Source organism: Schistocerca serialis, chromosome 5 (genome assembly GCF_023864345.2).
Source record: "Schistocerca serialis cubense isolate TAMUIC-IGC-003099 chromosome 5, iqSchSeri2.2, whole genome shotgun sequence".
NCBI lineage: Eukaryota > Metazoa > Arthropoda > Insecta > Orthoptera > Acrididae > Schistocerca > Schistocerca serialis.
In genome coordinates this window covers 833545262-833565010 of record NC_064642.1, presented here as the reverse complement: position 1 = coordinate 833565010, position 19749 = coordinate 833545262, and the positions used below count along the sequence as shown (strand labels likewise).

The 19749-nt window shown below is 47.6% G+C and overlaps 1 long non-coding RNA gene across 1 annotated transcript; it reads left to right on the top strand.

The window, feature by feature from the left end:
* Positions 1-4565: 4565 nt before the first annotated feature.
* On the top strand, positions 4566-5193 carry LOC126480985 (uncharacterized). The gene is made up of 3 exons (XR_007587494.1): positions 4566-4672; positions 4831-4937; positions 5114-5193. It is a non-coding gene; the product is annotated as an uncharacterized LOC126480985 (long non-coding RNA).
* The last annotated feature ends 14556 nt before the right edge of the window (positions 5194-19749 follow it).

Genomic DNA, 19749 nt, shown 5'->3' with positions numbered 1-19749 from the left:
TCTCCAACCAGTTTCCAAAATCTTCCCAAGATTTCTTCTTGGATGCTGAAATTATCTGTTTGGCTTTGTTTCTTTCTTCAACATAACTTTCTCTGTCTACCTGAGTTCTAGTATGAAGCCATTTTTGATACGCCTTCTTTTTCCTTTTACAGGCTGCTTTGACTGTGTCATTCCACCAAGCTGTTTGCTTCATCCTACCTTTACACACTACTGTTCCAAGTCATTCTTTAGCCACTTCTAGTACTGTGTCCCTGTACCTTGTCCATTCCTTTTCCAATTACTTTAATTGACTACATTCAACTAACTGGTACCTTTCTGAGATCACTGTTATGTACTTGTGCCTGATTTCCTTATCCTGAAGTTTCTCTACTCTTATCCTCCTACATATGGACCTGACCTCCTGCACTTTCGGCCTCACAATCCCAATTTCACTGCAGATTAAATAATGATCAGTGTCATCAAAGAATCCCCTGAACACACGTGTGTCCTTCACAGCCTTCCTGAATTCCTTATCTGTTATTATATAGTCAATGACAGATCTGGTTCCCCTGCCTTCCCAAGTATACCGGTGAATGTTCTTATGTTTAAAAAAAGGAGTTTTTGATCACTAAGCCCATACTGGCAATCCAAGAGTTATTTTCCGTTCCTGTTGGCCTCCATATCCTCTCCAAATTTACCCAAAAGCTTTTCATACCCTTCTGTTCGATTTCCAATCCCGGGATTAAAATCACCCATGAGCGGAACATAAAATAAATTAAAATATAAGAATATGTGACAAAACCATGTCAGAAAACATGTTACATATGTGTAGCCTAGGTCGTATTATGTGTGGTACGACAAATAGCTGCAGCAATATTAACGATATACAGCATAAAAGAGTTTGTCTTAAAATCCAATTGCATTCACGAATTAAACAAATGCAATCGTAAGACAAACTCTTGTATGCTTTATATCGTTAATATCGCTGCACATAACACGACCTAGGCTACACATATGTAACTTATGCATTCTGACATGGTTATGTCACATTTTCTTGTAATCTAATTTGGTTTATTATTTATTTATATTAGTTAATTATTTAAAAAAATATTCCACTGGACATATGATTGTAAGCAGTCCATTTGATGGTTGTGTTGCATGGCCTATTACAGCTGTGTGGTACGGATTTATGAATAATAGCGTATACATATGTTCATCTATCATGCTATATTCGAGTAAAACAGTGAAAAGTATTAACAACAGCATGACATAGGCAGAAGTATATTTGCCCTAATGTTACATATAGTTTTAATGATATACAATGTCTTTTTGAAGCACTTACATAGTTAAGATGATACCTGTCAGTTGTTAACGTATGTTCTATATTTTTTATAACAGTACATTTGTTCAACTCATTGTACAGGGGCCTGAAGATGGCATAAATGTAATGCCGAAACTGGTAGCACATTAGACGCTCATAAAATAAATTTCTACTATACATACGGCTGTTGGTAAATTATTGCATCAGGAAAAGTTTCATTAAAGTTCGCTTACACGGTAAGTCATTCACATTTAAAGGTTGTCGAATCAACTAAATATCTGGGAGCTACGACTACGAACAACTTAAACCGGAACCGTTATATGGAAAATATTGTGTGGATGGAAAGCCACACGTTTTATTGGTAGAGTACGTAGAAGATGCAACAAATCAATTAAAGTGATCGCCTACGACACACTCGTACATATTCTTCATGAGTATTCCTGTGTGGATGGAATCCCTTCAAGGGAGGACTGACGGAAGACATCGAAAAAGCTCGCTTTGTATTATCATGAAACAGGGGAGATTGTGTCACAGATACGGTAAACGAGTTAGAATCGAAATCATTAAAAAGAAGCGTTTTACATTGCGGCGAGGTGTTTTCGCTAAATTCCAATTGGCAACCTCCTCCGCTGAATGCGACGATATTTTCTTTCCCCCTACATACATAGGAGACATTATTATTATGATAAGAGACACCAGTGCTTGCACGGTAAGGTTTAGTTGTCATTATTTCCACTCACTTCTTGAGAGTGGAACGGTAAAGAAATAATGAGACAGTGGTCCAAAGGACCCCTTGCCAAGCACTTAATTGCAGATTGCAGATTGCAGAGTATTCATGTAGATGTGGATGCAGATGTCAAGATAGGGGAAGGAAGGGGAGAGAGAGACCTAGGAATGGATAGGAGTGTTGAAGTGCGAAATAAAAGAGTGAAAATCTTTCAAAGTATTCCTTACTTAGACGTATGCCACAGTTCGTTTTATCTTAGGACAGAGAGAAATGGAAGGAATGTTTTCAGAACGAAGAGTAAGTAAGTATAAGGCAGTATAAAAGAATATGGTTTTATAGGTTTTTAGAGGAATGACAGAAGTCAGTGAAGAAATCAGAAATTAAACGAGAACGAATAGTTTTGTGGCGGCAGCACCGTCCAACGCACGAAGGGCTGAACTACGGCACTGCCGACACAAGTAGGGGCAGCTGTACCGTTATGCGGAATTTCGGCAACGGTGCGTCGCACACCGGACCGCACGGGAACAAAGCTGCCACCAGTGCGAGCTAGTCGACGCGACGCGACACACGTCTCCCCAGTTCTTCCGTCGCGGACCACGTGCGTCGAGTCAACGTGACTCCGCCGTAAATGCGTACGCGCGGTCGTAAACGCAGTCGCCGTTAAATTGTCTTTCGTTTCTTCGCGGACGTTACGGCGCCTCCGGTCGCGCCAAGAGCAGAACATTCTGTGACGCGGCCTTTTGTCTCGCGCGGTCGCGCCACGGCTCGTCACTGGAGTGTACACCCTCCGGGATCGGTGACCGAGCCGTGCCGCCAGTGCAACGCGCCTATATAGGCAGACATTAGCGAAGTATATTATTTGTCATTTATTGTAACGGCAGGAAAAATAAATGTGTCCTGTCCAGAACCGCTTTAGTCATTTATTGCCACAGAGCCTCTCCCATGAGCATAGTGCGTGGGCGCGGCGATAAATGGCGGTTCACTGCACATGATCGACTGTAAGCGGAGATACAACACGTTCCCGCTTCACTGGTGACCCCGACGTGATCTGAGGCTAAAAAAACACGTGGTGACAAACGTTCGTCGGTACGAGAGACGTGGAACCGCGAGTAGGCTTGCGCGCATACGCCCGCGCCGAACAGTGCTCCGTAGTATTTTTTTTTTTTTAACTAACTTTTTTGTATTGTTTTTGTGTGCGTATATTTTGATCGCGGACTGCTTAGTGTTATTTTTTTCTTTTCGTGTGTTTCCCTTGTGTTATTTTCACTGTGTGCTTTCCTCTTGTACGAGGATTCGACTCTGAACTAAGATGGCGACACTAGAGGAGTTGCGAAAGACCGTCGAAGAACTGCTCGCACGCAACACGAGGCTAGAGAATGAGCTACAGGCACGGACTACACGCGCGGACGCCGCGCAGCCGCAGACAGCTCAGGACAATGTTGGCGCGCAAATCCCCGCCACGCCGACGCCTCCTACGACCGCCGGAACGCCGACAAGCGCTGGACGGGCATTGATCAGGCTGCCTCCCTTTTGGCCGCGCGACCCCGTGATGTGGTTCAGCCAGGTTGAGGCGGTATTTATGAGCAACCACGTGACCTGCGACCTGGCGAAATTTGGGCACGTGGTGAGCCAGCTGGACCAGAACTATGCGGCCGAAGTGCGGGATATAATCACCGCCCCACCGACGCAGTCGGGCTACAAACGGCTCAAGGAGGAGCTGATCCGGCGGATTTCGTCGTCAGAGGAACAGCGTGTGCACCAACTGCTGCGGCAAGAGGAATGCGGCGATCGGAGGCCCTCGCAATTCCTGCGTCACTTGCGGAGCCTCGCGCAGTCCGATATGGTGCCAGATTCGCTGTTGCGCACTATCTGGGTGCGCAGCCTCCCAGCTCAGGTGCAGGCAGTGATAGCCGCACAGACAGAGATGCAGCTGGACGCCGTCGCTAACTTGGCCGACAGGGTGCACGATGCGCTGACAACGGCGCCTAGCACCGCGGCTGCGGCAGCTTACGACTCCGTCCCCCCACCTCCGTGGCGGCCAGCGCCTCCCGCACCCGCATCGGATGCCGACCTGCACCAGCTAGTGCGAAACTTGACGGCACAGGTGGCAGCTCTCTCGACGCAAGTCGACCGGTTGGCGCGCTCGCAGCAAGAGGGCAGCACGCGCCGCAGCAGCAGCAGACCGGGCGACAGGCGGCGTGGCTCGCGCAGCCGGCAACGCAGCAACAGCCGCTCCAACGGTACCCCGCCGACGTCACAGCACGCACAAAGCGGCTACTGCTGGTACCACGCCCGCTTCGGCAACGAAGCAACCAGGTAGTGATGGGCTAAACTGCGATTTTCCGATATCAGTGATTTCTGTGAATGCTACTTTTCAGTATCTGTTATTCTTAACTGTGATTTGTCGCAGTTAAGAGTCGCAGTTAAGGAACCTAAGTCGCGTATCCCTCCGCCACTGCTACTTCTGCTACTTCCGTGATTTCTGCGACTTCTGCTACTTCTGCGACTTCTGCTACTTCTGCGATTTCTGTGACTTCTGCTACTTCTGCGATTTCTGTGACTCCTGCGATTGCTGCGACGTACCACCGTATGAAAAAGTTACATCTGTCCACACAGAAAATTGCATCTCAACAAACCTGTCATTGGTAAGTATGTTTTACGTTTATTCTTCCGTTGGCTTTAATTTTGTATTAAAGAAACAACTGTGAAAATATTAATAGTGTAATTAATATGTAAGTAGCCGCACAGTACCGTAATAGTTCGTGTTTAGAAAATGAATTCTAACATATTGTTATGTTCATAGGTACCTGAACTACATTTCAGTCACTCAGTAAAGTGATAATTCAAAATATCATTGTCAACAGATCTGAAGAAATTGCCAGTCTTTAGACCGTTTTCGTCAGACGACAGGTTAGTTTCTAAGCGTTTTGATGGACTTAATTACTTCAGTGAGATCGTTCTTGCGAATGTGATATAGCAAATATTAGCAAATGTGATATAGCAAATATTAGCAATCTACTCTGTCAATTATATTGCTAGTAATTAGTGACAGCAAAAATTGTTTAATAATCCTTGTGTTTTTGCAGACGCAGTTCTGACTGATTACTGGTTGCTGTACATATCTATCCACATCAAGGCTGTTGAGAGAGACTCGTGAAGATTCAAGACAGCTCTTAGAGGATTTGCAGTTTAAAAGTGAAATAATTATGAAATAAGTGTATGACTGATTAAAGTGTTTTATTGAAGTTGTTGTGCGATTTTAAAGGAATAATAAATGTTAAATACATTGAGTGAATAATAAAAATCTCATTTTCCACATGTTAAGCCGTCCTATACCCGTAATTTTCCGCCACTTATTTATTGGTAAACACTTGTTGGAGAGTGACATCCCCCCCCCCCCCTTTCTCCACAATCTTGGTGTGACACTGACCTGTAACATATCCCGAAGTCTACAATATGCATTTTGAGGCTGTTGATATGAAAGTGGGAAGTACAGATCTTCCAGTTAAATCAGGAATAGCTTACGTGCATTACTTGAAAGTGACACAGGAAAAGCTTACTTATGTAGGTGGTAGTAGTGTCGGCAAAAAGTTCTTGTGTGTGAAGTTGCAATGTAGAACACCAGGTGTAAAACTTTTCTCCCGAGTCTTGAACTGTGAGGCATTCATATGACTGTTTTCATTTCTCTACACTTATACAGATGTCTGAGTTCTGCTGTGTTAACATTGCAAAGTCCTGTAGGCATGTGGAGTATTAACCAAAACTGTCATATTGGAAGCAGAATCAAACACATTTGTTACGTTACTCGATATTTTTAGGAGAAAAAGGCAATGTCGCTTCTTATTAATATAATACATTCAGAGTCACAGCAGTATTTGACCAACCATAACTGATGCTGAATGTGCATGTCGTCATATAATATGAAGGGCTTATTTCAATAGTGGTACAAGTCCATTACCTACACTTTTCTGTCTATAATGCTTCTGAAATTAGTGATCCAAACAAACATAAATAAAGGCTCATCTCTAGCAAGAAGCCATATGGTGAATATTTCTGGTATCTCAACTGCAGATTTTTCAGCACTCATTTAACTTTACGACTCAAAATTAACAAAAATGGACTTGTACCACTATTGAAATAAGCCCTTCACATGCACAGCACATCGATCTCGTGAGGCACAAGGCTCTCATAACGTACATACGTCGGTCAACAGATGACACTAGGAGAAGTATGTTAACTGCGCTTTTTAGTTGCTACTTGCGACTCTTAGTTGCGATTTGTCACAGAAATCGCAGTTTGACTCGGTAGCGAATAGCGTAGTATGAACTTTGCTCAACAGATGGCAGTGCTAACTGCGCTTTTTAGTTGCTACTTGTGACTCTTAGTTGCGACTTGTCACGGAAATCGCAGTTAGACTCCATAGCGTATCGCAGAGATGGACGTAGTACGAACTTTGACCCACAGATGGCACTGTTAACCGCGCTTTTTAGTTGCTACTTGCGACTCTTAGTTGCGACTTGTCACTGAAATCGCAGAAAGCAGTGCTAAATTCGACCAATAGATGGCTCACGTCTTTGAATGTGAAATACTACTTGCGACTGCTAACTGTGACTGAAATCGCAGTTAGATTCTGTAAAGTTGCTACTGTGATATCTGTGACTTCTCAGTCACTGTGATTTCTAACAGATACGCGATTTCCTGCCCACCACTACAACCAGGTGCCGCGCTCCTTGCTCGCACCCAAACGCCAGCTGCGACCGGACCTAGGCGCACCCGGCTGCAATATGATATCGAAGCGTCTGTTTGTTGCGGAACGGGGGGCAGGCGTGAGGTACCTCGTCGACACGGGTTCGGACCTCTCGATCTTCCCCCGTTCTATGTTACGAGACCGCAGGCGGGCCGAGGCACTCTGCCTTACAGCGGCGAACAACTCCACGATTAAAACTTACGGCACACACAGCCGCAATATAGATCTGGGCCTACGGCGCACGTTCTCGTGGACTTTTACCGTGGCCGACGTCAATGAGCCGATCCTGGGCGCAGACTTTCTCGGCCACTACGGGCTACTAGCCGACATCGCAAACGGCCAGCTTATCGACGCCACGACTAAGTTAAAGATAGCGGGACAGCGCCGGCAGGCTGCATACTACAGCGTTAAACCCGTGAAGTGCCCCGGACCGTACGCTGACATTCTGGAACAATTCCCCGACCTCACCCGCCCAGCCGGTGCACCGAAAGACATCAAACATTCGACGGTGCACCACATAATAACCACACCCGGACCCCCCACATCGTGTCGCCCACGTCGACTCGCGCCGGACAGACTCACAGCAGCAAAGGCAGAGTTCGAGGCCATGCTGCGGCAAGGCATCGTGCGACCATCTAGCAGCCCATGGTCATCGGCGTTGCATTTAGTGCCCAAGAAAGACAATTCGTGGCGCCCGTGTGGGGACTATCGCGCCCTTAATTCGCGAATGGTGCCGGACCGATACCCAGTCCCACACCTTCAAGACTTCAGCTACGCCTTGGCGGGCTGCGCGGTGTTCAGCAAGATTGACTGCGCAAAGGCGTACACCCAAATTCCGGTGGCGCCCGAAGACATCGAAAAAACAGCCATCGTAACGCCCTTTGGGCTTTTCGAAAGCCTGTTTATGACTTTCGGTCTTCGGAATGCTGCCCAGACTTGGCAGCGGTTCCTGGACGGCGTCTTGCGAGGCTTGCCATTTTGCTTCGCGTACCTCGACGACATCTTGGTGTATTCCAAGTCGCCCGAACTCCACCGCCGCCACTTAACGACCATCTTTCAGCGCCTGAGTGAAGCCGACATCGTCATTAACCCCGCTAAATGCGAGTTCGGCGTGACGGAAATTGAGTTCCTCGGCCATTTAATTACGCCCACCGGATCGACACCGCTACCGGAGAAAGTTAAGGCAATACAGAACATGCCGCGTCCGCAGACGCACAAAGAATTACGACGCTACCTCGGCATGTTGAACTTTTATCGTCGACACCTGCCCAACGCCGCAGCAGTGCAAGAGCCGCTGACTAAGGCGTTACAAGGTCCTATCTCAAAAGGAAAGACCCTCGTGAATTGGACAGACGCAATGGAGCAGAGCTTCACGGACTCAAAAAGGAATTTCGTGGAAGCGACGCTGCTCGCGCACCCGGTACATGACGCGGACTTAGCTGTAGTCGTGGACGCCAGCCAGGCCGCCATCGGCGCGGCGTTACAACAGCGCGTCGGCGGGAGTTGGCAGCCTCTCGGTTTTTTCTCTAAAAAGCTTTCCGATTCGCAACGTGCTTGGAGCGCTTATGACCGAGAGTTGCTTGCGGTGTACGCGGCGGTGAAATACTTCCGACCGTCCATAGAAGCCCGACAGTTCATCATTTTCACCGATCACAAACCCATTACCCACGCGTTCGAGAACAACCACACTAAGTGTTCACCGCGCCAACTCCAGCAGTTAGAGTACGTGTCGCAATTCACGACTGACATTCGACACATTTCGGGGATAGACAATATCGTCGCCGATTGTTTGTCCCGAGCGTGTGCCGTTATTTCACCCCCTGTGAACTTTGAGGACGTGGCCCAAGTACAGGAGAGTGACGAAGAACTGCACCGCTTCCGTCACGACACTTCCAGCGGCCTGCAACTGGAGCTGGTGCCTGTCCCCGGCTCCGCACGGAAGATTTGGTGTGACACCTCAACCGGCACGCACCGACCGTTCCTCCCGGGGAAATTCCGGCGCAGTGCCTTCGACCGTGTCCACGGACTGTCACACCCCGGCATCAACACCACTGCGACGCTCGTGGCTGCACGTTTCGTCTGGCCCGAGCTTCAGAAGGACTGTCGCGAATGGGCGCGCACTTGCACCGCATGTCAGCGCGCCAAAGTCGGGAGGCACACCCACGCACCCGTGGGCACCTTCCCGGACGCGACACGCCGATTTGCGCACGTTCACGTGGACCTCGTCGGCCCGCTTCCTCTCTCACAAGGCAAGCGGTACCTCCTCACTATGGTGGACCGCTTCACTCGCTGGCCAGAAGCAACGCCCGTCGCGGACGTCACAGCCGAGACCGTCGCCACCGCATTCGTCGACACCTGGGTGGCACGCTTCGGATGTCCCAGTCACGTGACAACTGATCGCGGCCGCCAGTTTGACTGCGCGTTGTTCACGCACGTCGCCAGACTGTGTGGCACCCAGTTACACAGGACAACCAGCTACCATCCGGCGTCGAATGGCATGGTCGAACGGTTCCACAGGACTCTCAAAGCCGCTCTAACCTGCCACGACACCTCATGGCCAGAGGCGCTTCCACTGGTGCTGCTCGGCCTGCGAGTCACGCCGAAGGAGGAGATCGGCGCGTCACCTGCCGACCTCGTTTACGGGCAATCTCTGACAATCCCGGGCGATTTTGTCGAAGATGCAAGACTCCCACGCGACGCCGTGGCACCCACTCTGGCGGAACGTCTGCGCAGTCACATGGCCGGCCTCCGAGCGCACGCACCGACGCGGCACGGCACCGGGAAGATATTCGTCCACGCCGACCTGCAGCGGTGCACGCACGTCATGTTGCGTGCCGATGCAGTACGGCCACCTCTCCGACCGCCCTACAGTGGACCGCACCGCGTGATCGCCCGAGGAGATAAAACGCTGGTCCTCGAGTGCAACGGAAAGCCGTCGACAGTGTCAGTCGACCGCGTCAAACCAGCCTACGTCTTGCCCGCTCCATCAGCCACGCATTTCTTCGACCCAGCAGAAGATCTGTTCACGGACGACACGCCCTCTGCCAGCGGTCAGACGGAACCCGCACCCGGAGCCGCCGGTGACACACAGCTGCGGCCCGCTGTCATCGCGCCGCCACGTGCGCCTCCCACCACCACGCCCAGGCAGCTGGTACGGCCGCCCGGACCGCGCCCACCACAGGCGCACCGGTCGCCCCCACCACAGCCGCCAGCGGACTACGTCACGCGCGCCGGCCGCCGCGTCCGATTCAAACGGCCGTGCTGCGTCGCCAGCGCGCCACGACACCGAAACCGGCAGTCACGCGCCCGAGCCGCCGAACGCCGTCAGAATTCGGCGCCCACGAGCAGCCGTCCGCTGTAGAGACCCGACCTCCAGCTGCAAGTGCCTTCGGGACGTCGCCACCAATGACCTGCAACGCGCGCCTTCACGCGCATCGCTACGGACAGTCGCAGCCAGTGCCTGCTGCCGCTGTCACTAGCCGCCAGCGCGAGGACACGCCCACCGCACGCTCGCCGGTCCGGCGCGCTGACGTCACGGGCCGCCGCCCTTCCGACGCCGACCGACCCCCGCCAAAGCTGCCGCACTGCCATCACGCAGTGCACGAACTTTAAACACACGCGAACGATCGCCGCGTTTTCGCAGCTACGGAGCTCCGCTCTCCAAGGGGGGATCTGTGTGGCGGCAGCACCGTCCAACGCACGAAGGGCTGAACTACGGCACTGCCGACACAAGTAGGGGCAGCTGTACCGTTATGCGGAATTTCGGCAACGGTGCGTCGCACACCGGACCGCACGGGAACAAAGCTGCCACCAGTGCGAGCTAGTCGACGCGACGCGACACACGTCTCCCCAGTTCTTCCGTCGCGGACCACGTGCGTCGAGTCAACGTGACTCCGCCGTAAATGCGTACGCGCGGTCGTAAACGCAGTCGCCGTTAAATTGTCTTTCGTTTCTTCGCGGACGTTACGGCGCCTCCGGTCGCGCCAAGAGCAGAACATTCTGTGACGCGGCCTTTTGTCTCGCGCGGTCGCGCCACGGCTCGTCACTGGAGTGTGCACCCTCCGGGATCGGTGACCGAGCCGTGCCGCCAGTGCAACGCGCCTATATAGGCAGACATTAGCGAAGTATATTATTTGTCATTTATTGTAACGGCAGGAAAAATAAATGTGTCCTGTCCAGAACCGCTTTAGTCATTTATTGCCACAGAGCCTCTCCCATGAGCATAGTGCGTGGGCGCGGCGATAAATGCCGGTTCACTGCACATGATCGACTGTAAGCGGAGATACAACACGTTCCCGCTTCAGTTTCAATAGAAACCGCTAGATTTTTCAAAAAAATTCTGAGGGAATGGAGTAGTAGTGCAATTTCGGTGATAACGCAAAAGATGCGAGAGAGAGTGAGAGAGAGAATGTAGGAGAAATCAAGAATGAATACATGTAAAACGAAATCGTTTGCATAACTTTTGGAGGACGAAGGGTGTATTAATGGATGGACGGTAAGAGAGAGATGTACCTGAAATAACACAAAATACTTTAAAAGCGTCCATGTAAACTGATTACTTTGTAAATCTCTAGAGAATATATAAATGAAAAAAATATTTAACAAGCTGTATATTCAAAAGAAACTCACTTCAGTTAAAAAGGCCGCTCAAAGGAAATCTAAATCAAATTTTATCTTATCTGTCGCCAAGTGATCTTCCACTGGCTCTCAACGAGGAAAAAGACGACATAACTAAAAGTTTTAAGGACTCTAATATTTTATCCAGAATCCCACATTATTTCATACGTGTATCTCGCATCTTGGCATAGAATCTATATAAGCCGTCGGACGTATCCGCCTGACGAAGCGACTTCCTCCCAGGCTTCAAGAACGCTATGCCGAAGAGCGCCAGCTGTAGTTGGTCGCTTTCGTGGCCAATTCTCTAATAATGTTCTGGCGACCCGAGACCGCGTGTCATCCTGAACGAATACATACTTGGGAGCGGGAGAATAGTCCTGTTGTAATGTGAAGTCCCCTTCTCCATACAGCGTTCGCACTGACAGAAGCAAGACATTTGCCAATATGAGGTACAAACTGTTCGCTGTCGAGAGTTCCTTCCATCTTGCGAAGAATTCCTATTCCCCTAGAAGAATCGACCCCAAGCAGCCCACTTCTAATCGTCGACGGCGAGTCCCTTGCGGCCTGTAAGCGACTCTCGGTCCGTCGTTACTGGTGGAGAACACTTTCTCGTCAGTGTCGCCAGCCAGCCAGGCAGCCCAGCCCAGCTGCAGTCAGCACAGGCCCAGCCCGCTAAGCCACGCTCACCCCACGAGGGGTCAAACGTTTCATCTGCCCCACCCAAGTCTGCAGTACAAACCAAAGCACTTTTCTGCTATAATATGAGGAGGCCCATCTACTTTTGACGTTTCATTCAAATATTTAACGAAAAATAAGTTGAAACATACACTAATGATAAACATAGATACCACAAAATATTTCAACTAACTAGCAATAGCACAATGCAGGAAAGTGCTCTGCGTTACATCTTCCCTTAAGAAAATACGTATTCTACCGAGGCAACTAAGCGGATTACGAAAGTAAACAGTTTTCGTGGCAACTTCGCAAAATAATTGTGTAAACATAGTACGCCATTCACATTTTGAGTATTTATAAAGAGAAGTCGACGTATCTGAAACAATAATTGCTCCACAACGGAAATTACATTTTGCTGAGGCACTTCATTTACAGCGCAATGACACCCAATTAGTCAGTAATTGACGGTTAACTGTTTCGTAAAGGGTTCACAGAATTACTTCAATTTCTCGACCACCACCAATTGTTGCCACCGCCATCCTTTGGACGGCGGTGCCGACAACTGTTTGCACTCGGAGGAGAGACGTGGCGATTGAAATGTCGTGGAAATAACATATCGCAGTCAAAAACCGTTTGTTTTAATACTGCGTCCCCAACTAGTCCCCTTGCCACTTCCCCTTCCAGCCCCGAGGAAAGAAAACATCTGCGAGACCCCCTCCCCTAATTCTCTATACTACGAAATCGGCTGCCTTCTTTCAGTGTTTTCGATGTCCATCGTCGCACAGTGCTCGGCAATATTCGAGAAGAGGTCGAGCAACCGTAGTGCTGGCAGTCTCCTCAGCAGACTTCTCGGCTCTTCTGAAAGCCTACTGTTGGCGAGCAGGCAGTAATGCACATACATATAACTACCAGTTCACTCTGCGATTTTTACTTAGAACATATGCTAACTAAACATCCGAATCGCCCGTTGCGTTAAAATATTGCACAATCGTGGAATGACCACAGTTCATTAAATGTTTTAGTTCTCGAGTACCCTAATGTGGATGAAAGTAGGTTAACACATCAAACGTCGTCTTCAAAATCAGACGACACAGTAACGTCAAAATGAGAAAATCATTTTCTTACTGTGCTCTGTCCAATGGCATTATCAAGTTTCAAAGAATTTTCGAAGATGGAACACCGAGTTTCACATATTACGAGTAATAGCGAGCGCCATCTAATGGTTTACAAAGCTTTGAATCGATCTGTCACGTGCTGGCGTAAGCTGTCGCTAGCACACCGGTCGGCAAAGATGAAACGCGAAGATCGGTTAGTAGGCGCTAGATCGAGCGCTCCCATCACGAGAGAGGCCAGAGACTCTCCCGAAAGCAACAGACCGCCAAAACCCCCCCTGCAGCACGTATTTGGGCCGCCGCCGCTGAGCGGAGGGTCTCACTCACTCAGTCATCCAGACACTCGCACATGTACCACGAGGACAGGCAGCATAAGCACATGTACCGTACGTATACTCCTCACTGCACTAGATATTTCCCGCGAGGTCGGGAGATATTTTGTGCACTCGGACGGGCGAGCACTCGGCAAAGTCCATTCATTCACAAGACGTGGAATGTAGCTGTCTACTTCTGGTCAGCTGTAGATTAAATCGGTAATGATGCTGCAGGGCGGGCTGGTCAAAGACAGTGCGAGGGGATCTTTCAGTCTTTTATTTCATCCTAAAACTGCGAGAATGCTCTGTGACTCCCATCTGCATGGAGACAGTTCGTAAATTAAGCACTATGCTCGAGATGTTAGAAATATGTAGAGCTCTGTCCTGTATACTTTGACGTGTTCAACAATTAACAATGAATGGACGTACTGCACAGTCATCTGTCAGCAATATACTCGCAGAGTAGAGAGGGAGGCAGTTTAGCTATGATACTGAAATTGGGAAACATGGTGCCGCAGCATAGCTCAGTGTTGAAATTACTATAAAATTTCTAAAATTGTTCAAACTATCAACTGTGATCCTTGTTATTAGAGTACGTTGATGGTATATTTTCCACCCCTTCCATCCACTCTTACACTGTTGGTTACCACATAATGATTGACTGACATCGCTTGTTTGAGTTGGAGAAAGAGTTTTGGTGGAGGGGCAACACCTTCTGGGGATGGATAGCACCGTAACAGCGATAGTGTAAATGATTGCAATGTGAGGAATCAGTCGAAATACAATGCAGAGCGATCAGCTATTCCATCACTGTGACGGATGAGTTTAAATGTAGAGGTCGTCAATCACTTTCAGACAGCAGTTTGGAAACTCTCCACAACGCCGCCAAACTCTTACGGTGTCTTTTATTTAAAATCACCCAGTGTGCGTGATGTGCTATGGTAGCTGCAGTAACAACATGATTTACACTGCGCGACGTCTAGTTTCCTGCGAGAGGCGATGCATCAGAACATGTTAATGTTAGTTTAGAACCTGACACGGACCTCGAAGTAGTGGCGGAGAAACAAAATGTATGGCAGTGTACGAAGAATGTTGTAACAGAAAAAAAATATTTCAAACAATGGCACAGGGTCACAGGGAGCGTTTCTTGTGACTTACAGTATAGTCTGTGGGATACAGTCATCCTCCTACAGTACGGGTGATGAAACTTTAAACTGGTCTGTGCAGTCGATCAATACTTGTATATTTAATACGATCATCACATGTACTCGATGCCAGCACGCATGCGGTATTTGTTTTCAATATATGGGAGGTGGGAGATGCGGTAAAAATCTTATCGAGTTCTCTATCGTTTGAAGTTAGTGGAGGTTTTATAGTTTGTAATTTTTCTCTAGTGGATGGTACAGATTAACGAAGATAGAATGTTGGGGTGATAGACGTGAATGGGCCCTGAGGGACGCGGAACTGTAGTACTTGTATGTAGTTTGGGGACACAGCACACTGCACTAGTAAAATCCTCGTTCTCGTCCTTGTCCCAGTTCCCGTGTCCGTAGAATGGTCAAAACACTGTCCCGTCCCAGTACCTCAGCTTAGCCTGTTTCTACATGGGTTGCAGAAGCTTTCTCCGACTTCTACTCAGTTACGTCTTAAATTGGAATGATCACATGCCTAAAGCTGCAGAAATGGCAGCAGTTGAAAGATGCATAGGGACTACCTAAAATGACGTTGGAATTTTACTGTAGCAGATAGGGTCGAGAAAATTGACTCGTGTCGAGATATGATTGTGCCAGAAACATGATTCACTAGTGGCTGTAATGATTAAAGGACTTCTCCATAGGATCCAACACAAGTATGTGCTCGAATGGGGAGATTTGATTCCAAAGCGCAGACAGCATTTCCAGCGTACAGCATAGCACTAGAGACCTGAAAAGCTAGTGTACATTTCTTATCACCTCAATCAGAACATCATCTACTGTTTTTGACCCTTCTCGATCAACCATCGCCTATAACCCAGTCGATATATCACCAAACCTCTGACATGGCATCAAGACACAATGCGTTACAAGTACTGGAGAAATATCTAGCGGCGGCGGCGTCAGGGAGTTGCAAATACCGGTTTCATTCCACGTTCCTTAGCTGAATCACTTTCTATATTCAGTAATTTTATTACGTGGTTGCACCATTGGCAAAGTGTAGCCGCACTGTTAGTCTGTGACCATACACTCCGGCGATCATCGTCTATATTCAGTGTCACGTTATGTGTTACGTAAAAAATCTGTTCATTCAGAGGTAATGCCATGCCTCGATTTATAAAGCCAGTATAGCTTGTAACATGGATACTTGTATACACCTGTAAAACCAAGACCGCTTGAAATGGGAATATGGTTGTGTTTTTTAACATCTGGCGGTTTGTAAGACGATAACACCTCTCTTTTTAATACACAGTGGTACCACTTATAAGACATGTCTACCCATCATTCATTTTCGGTCAGTATTATTTCGTATCATGAGCAATCAGTTATTGACGAAGCATTAAACTTAGTAGTAGGGGATGTGTGATAGGTTCGCCATGAGCATCAGGCTTATGAAGTATGTGTTTATGTTCCGACATGTGCGAAGGAAATGACTATGTCCAGTCGTAAGGAAGGTATGGATTAGATGTAGAATACTGTGATAGCAAAGGGAAGAATATGTCAAGTCATAAGAATGATACAGATATTTCTATTTCCAGAGCCACTGCCATCACTAGAGTGTATTTCTGATACTTCGCTCATTGCCGAATGTCGTTCAGCTGAGACCGCAAAGATAACATTTAGCTGTAAGTATGGCGATCAAATATTTATGTGACCGATTACCTAGGATGACGACTCTGTCTAGGAGTGCGTGGCGTGCAGTGCCGGTGGCGTGTGGCGGGAATGATTTACGTTTCCCGTTAACAGCAGGAGCCGTCCAAACGGAAACGCCTGTTGGAGTGTAGGAATGAAGCTGACTTAACCGTGTCGTCCTCTAGACGGCCGAATAACGAACTAATACGTAGTATGTGTTGGACGACTTTCGTGATCGCATGGAAATTAAAGAAGATTCAATATGGACATGTGTTTACCCATGATCATTATTCCCTCCAATGTAAATTGTCCAGTTGAGTGTTTCTTCACATTTCCCGTCTTCATTTGGTTGAGAGAACATCAATTGTGGTGTGCACATCTAGCAGAAGAAAGATGGGTGGAGGATATGTTTGCTGGTTATTTACACATGAGAAACACCTTAGTTGACTTTGTAAATAATAGGGATAATTTCGAATCTGTTACATCACCGACATCAGTACTCGTGAGTGTAAATACGAATTTCCTCTATTTTTTTCGAGTTTTCACGTAAAGATCTTCGCAGACGGTATAAGTTTCTAGTTACTCAATGGTATACAGCACGCACCAACTCGCTACAGTTTCGGGTTTGTAGAGAAATAATTTCCAGTCTATATCTTCAGAATTATGTTGCGTGAGTGATACTGCTATGCAAGCGATTTCGCTACGTGCTCGATATCGAGAAGTGTCGTGAAAATCGTATGACATTCTGACAAACCGTGCGAAATTACATACGTTCTTGTAAATTTAGAGTCTGGAGATGGGTGTAGAATATCGAGCAAGCAAGCAGGTCGGGACTGTAAGCAGTAATTGTTTTGTGCTGAGGGGAATCGACCCAGCCTTAATACAACAGTTCTGAGAGTGACTTCAGCTTGCTGAGGGCGCTCTGGTCACCCGTCAGGAGTGGATGACTGCCCAACCTTGCGGGAAATATTTAGTGCAGTGAGGAATATATGTACGGTACATGTGCTTATGCTGTCTGTCTTTGTGGTATATGTGCGAGTGTTGGCGGCCGATAGTTATACGAATGATGTAACAGGGGCGATTTTGTATTGCACAGGATACGAATTGTATGTTTACTACATCGACACGGTGTGCGGTGATATATTGCTGGGTTGGAGATCAGTTTCACGACTAATATTCGAGCTCCTGTCCTCAGTGGCAGAATAGTGTAATTCAGTAAGAGTCTGTCTGTATTTGACGATCTGTAGGCAACTTTGCAGGGTTCAATTTTCAGTATGGTGATTCGTGCAAAATAGTCTTTTTCCACTGAAAGTTTAGTTTGCAGAAAAAAAAGATGGACGGTGCTTCCACACCAGCAGCATCAGTAATTCGGCGGGCAAATTCACTAAGAGTCAATCGTAATTCATTTACAAGACATCCTTTGAGCCGGGACATAGGAGCATCTACAAACTGATTCAAACAAGATGGCGACAAGGTATCCACAGAAAGCTCTGAGAAGGCAAGTGTTCGAGGACAAGCTGAAGCAGACCATTCATCTCTGGCAGGGATGCCTTCACTCATCCACCACTATTAGTACATCTCCAGACTAGTAGCCATTTTCCTCTTCTGTAGGACAGTGCTTCGAATTCTGTTTGCGTAATTGTTCAGATTTCACTCTCGCCTGTGCTAAGGTAGTGCTCTCTTTCCAAACAACAAGAATGCTTTTATGATTAACGATGTTTTCACGAGCGTGCACAGACATGATGAAGGCTTTTAGTTGTGAGGATGCTTAACATTTCCGGGATGTATGTAGACAGCAGGACAAAAATTTTGTGGCGATGTGTGAGCCATACTGGGGAGGTAAGCTATCATGCATGGCTAGGCGCAGCTCGCATGTCCCATTAAGATCGCTAGGAACAATGTACCCTGTGCTATTCTGGGAAGCATTGGAACAGATTTCTATAGCGCGACTAGTGATGTCAGTGGAGAGGGTGGAGAGGCTTTGCGCCAGCTGCCTAGAGGGAGAGTTGTCGTTTATTTAAATAGACATATGACATCAGTATAACATTGCAAACCTTTTAGCTGCTATGCAAACATCTCTCTCGGTGCCTCACCTGGATCACAGCTATGCATCATCGCATTAGCAATGGTGCCTAGGTGAACACGTATTTCGACAGAAATGCCTCAGGTGTCAAGTATGAAAGGGATGCCGCCACCTCATGCTTGTGGGACACTAACGGACATCTGTGCACGGTTCAGCAGCTGACGGCTGCAACGTCACTTTGCGGGGGCTGCCGATGCACCCCGACTCCTGGGGGACGTGCGCGGAGTCAGTGGTGTTGGCGAGTACGCCTGTTGGAACAGTTCCCTGATTGTGTTTTTTACGTGCACTGAGTGTTTGTGCACTACATTATTTCCAGCTGGGCAATGCGTTATTTCGACAGTTTACGAATGGTTTGGAGGTCTGTATGCTGTGCGACGAATTTTTTTGACAGTTTATGAGTTGTTTGCATGTCTGTTCATCAGTGTACTGCGTTATTTCGGTGATTTACGAGAAGTTTGCATGTCTATGGACTATTTACTGAGACCCCAAGCACGCTAGGGTATCAGTGTAATAAATACACTACTTGAAACACATCTGTAAATAAATTGTATGCATTATTCCGATAGTTTTAGAGTTGTTTTCGTGTCTGTACATCAGTGTACTGCATTATGTCGGTGATTCATGAGTAGTTTACGAGCAACGCATTATTTCGACATTTTGCAATTAGCAAGCGTGTTTGCAGAGCATTATACATGCATTATTTTGACAATTTATGAGGCGCTTACGTGTCTGTACACTGTGTACTGCATTATTTCCGAAATTTACGAGCTGTTTTCGTGTCTGCACATCAGTGTACTGCATTAATTACTGTGTATTGTGACCCCCAAGCACATAAGAGCAAGTGTTTTGTATCAGTGTAATAAATATATGAAGTCAAATCCATCCCTAAATAAATTATGTCCAAAATAAATAAAGTACACTCCTTCCACCCTCTAGCAGCCCACAACAGGCTGAGTCCTTTTCCCGCCATTTTCCCCCTCCAGACTACCATCTTGGATTATGTCACAGGAGGGACGACAGCATCCTCTGGTTGTAGTACTGTGTACTAGGTCAGTTGGGCTCAAGACCTCATGGTGTCCACACTGAATGGAGGTACTAACTCTAATTGTTTGAATAAAGACTGCAGGCAAAATAAAGAATTATGCCCATCCTATCCAACACAGGCTGAGTCCTTTTACCGCCCTTCCTAGGTAGAGGTGCTGGTCAGATTACTTAGGTTAGTGAAGGTAGCCAAAGTGCCCTATTTTCCAGCCATTTTCTTAGGTTAGTTGAGATAGCGATGATGTGTTGCACTGCACTGCAGCACCAGCGATTTTCTGGGGAATGGAGGAGAGGAGGGCTGGGGTTAG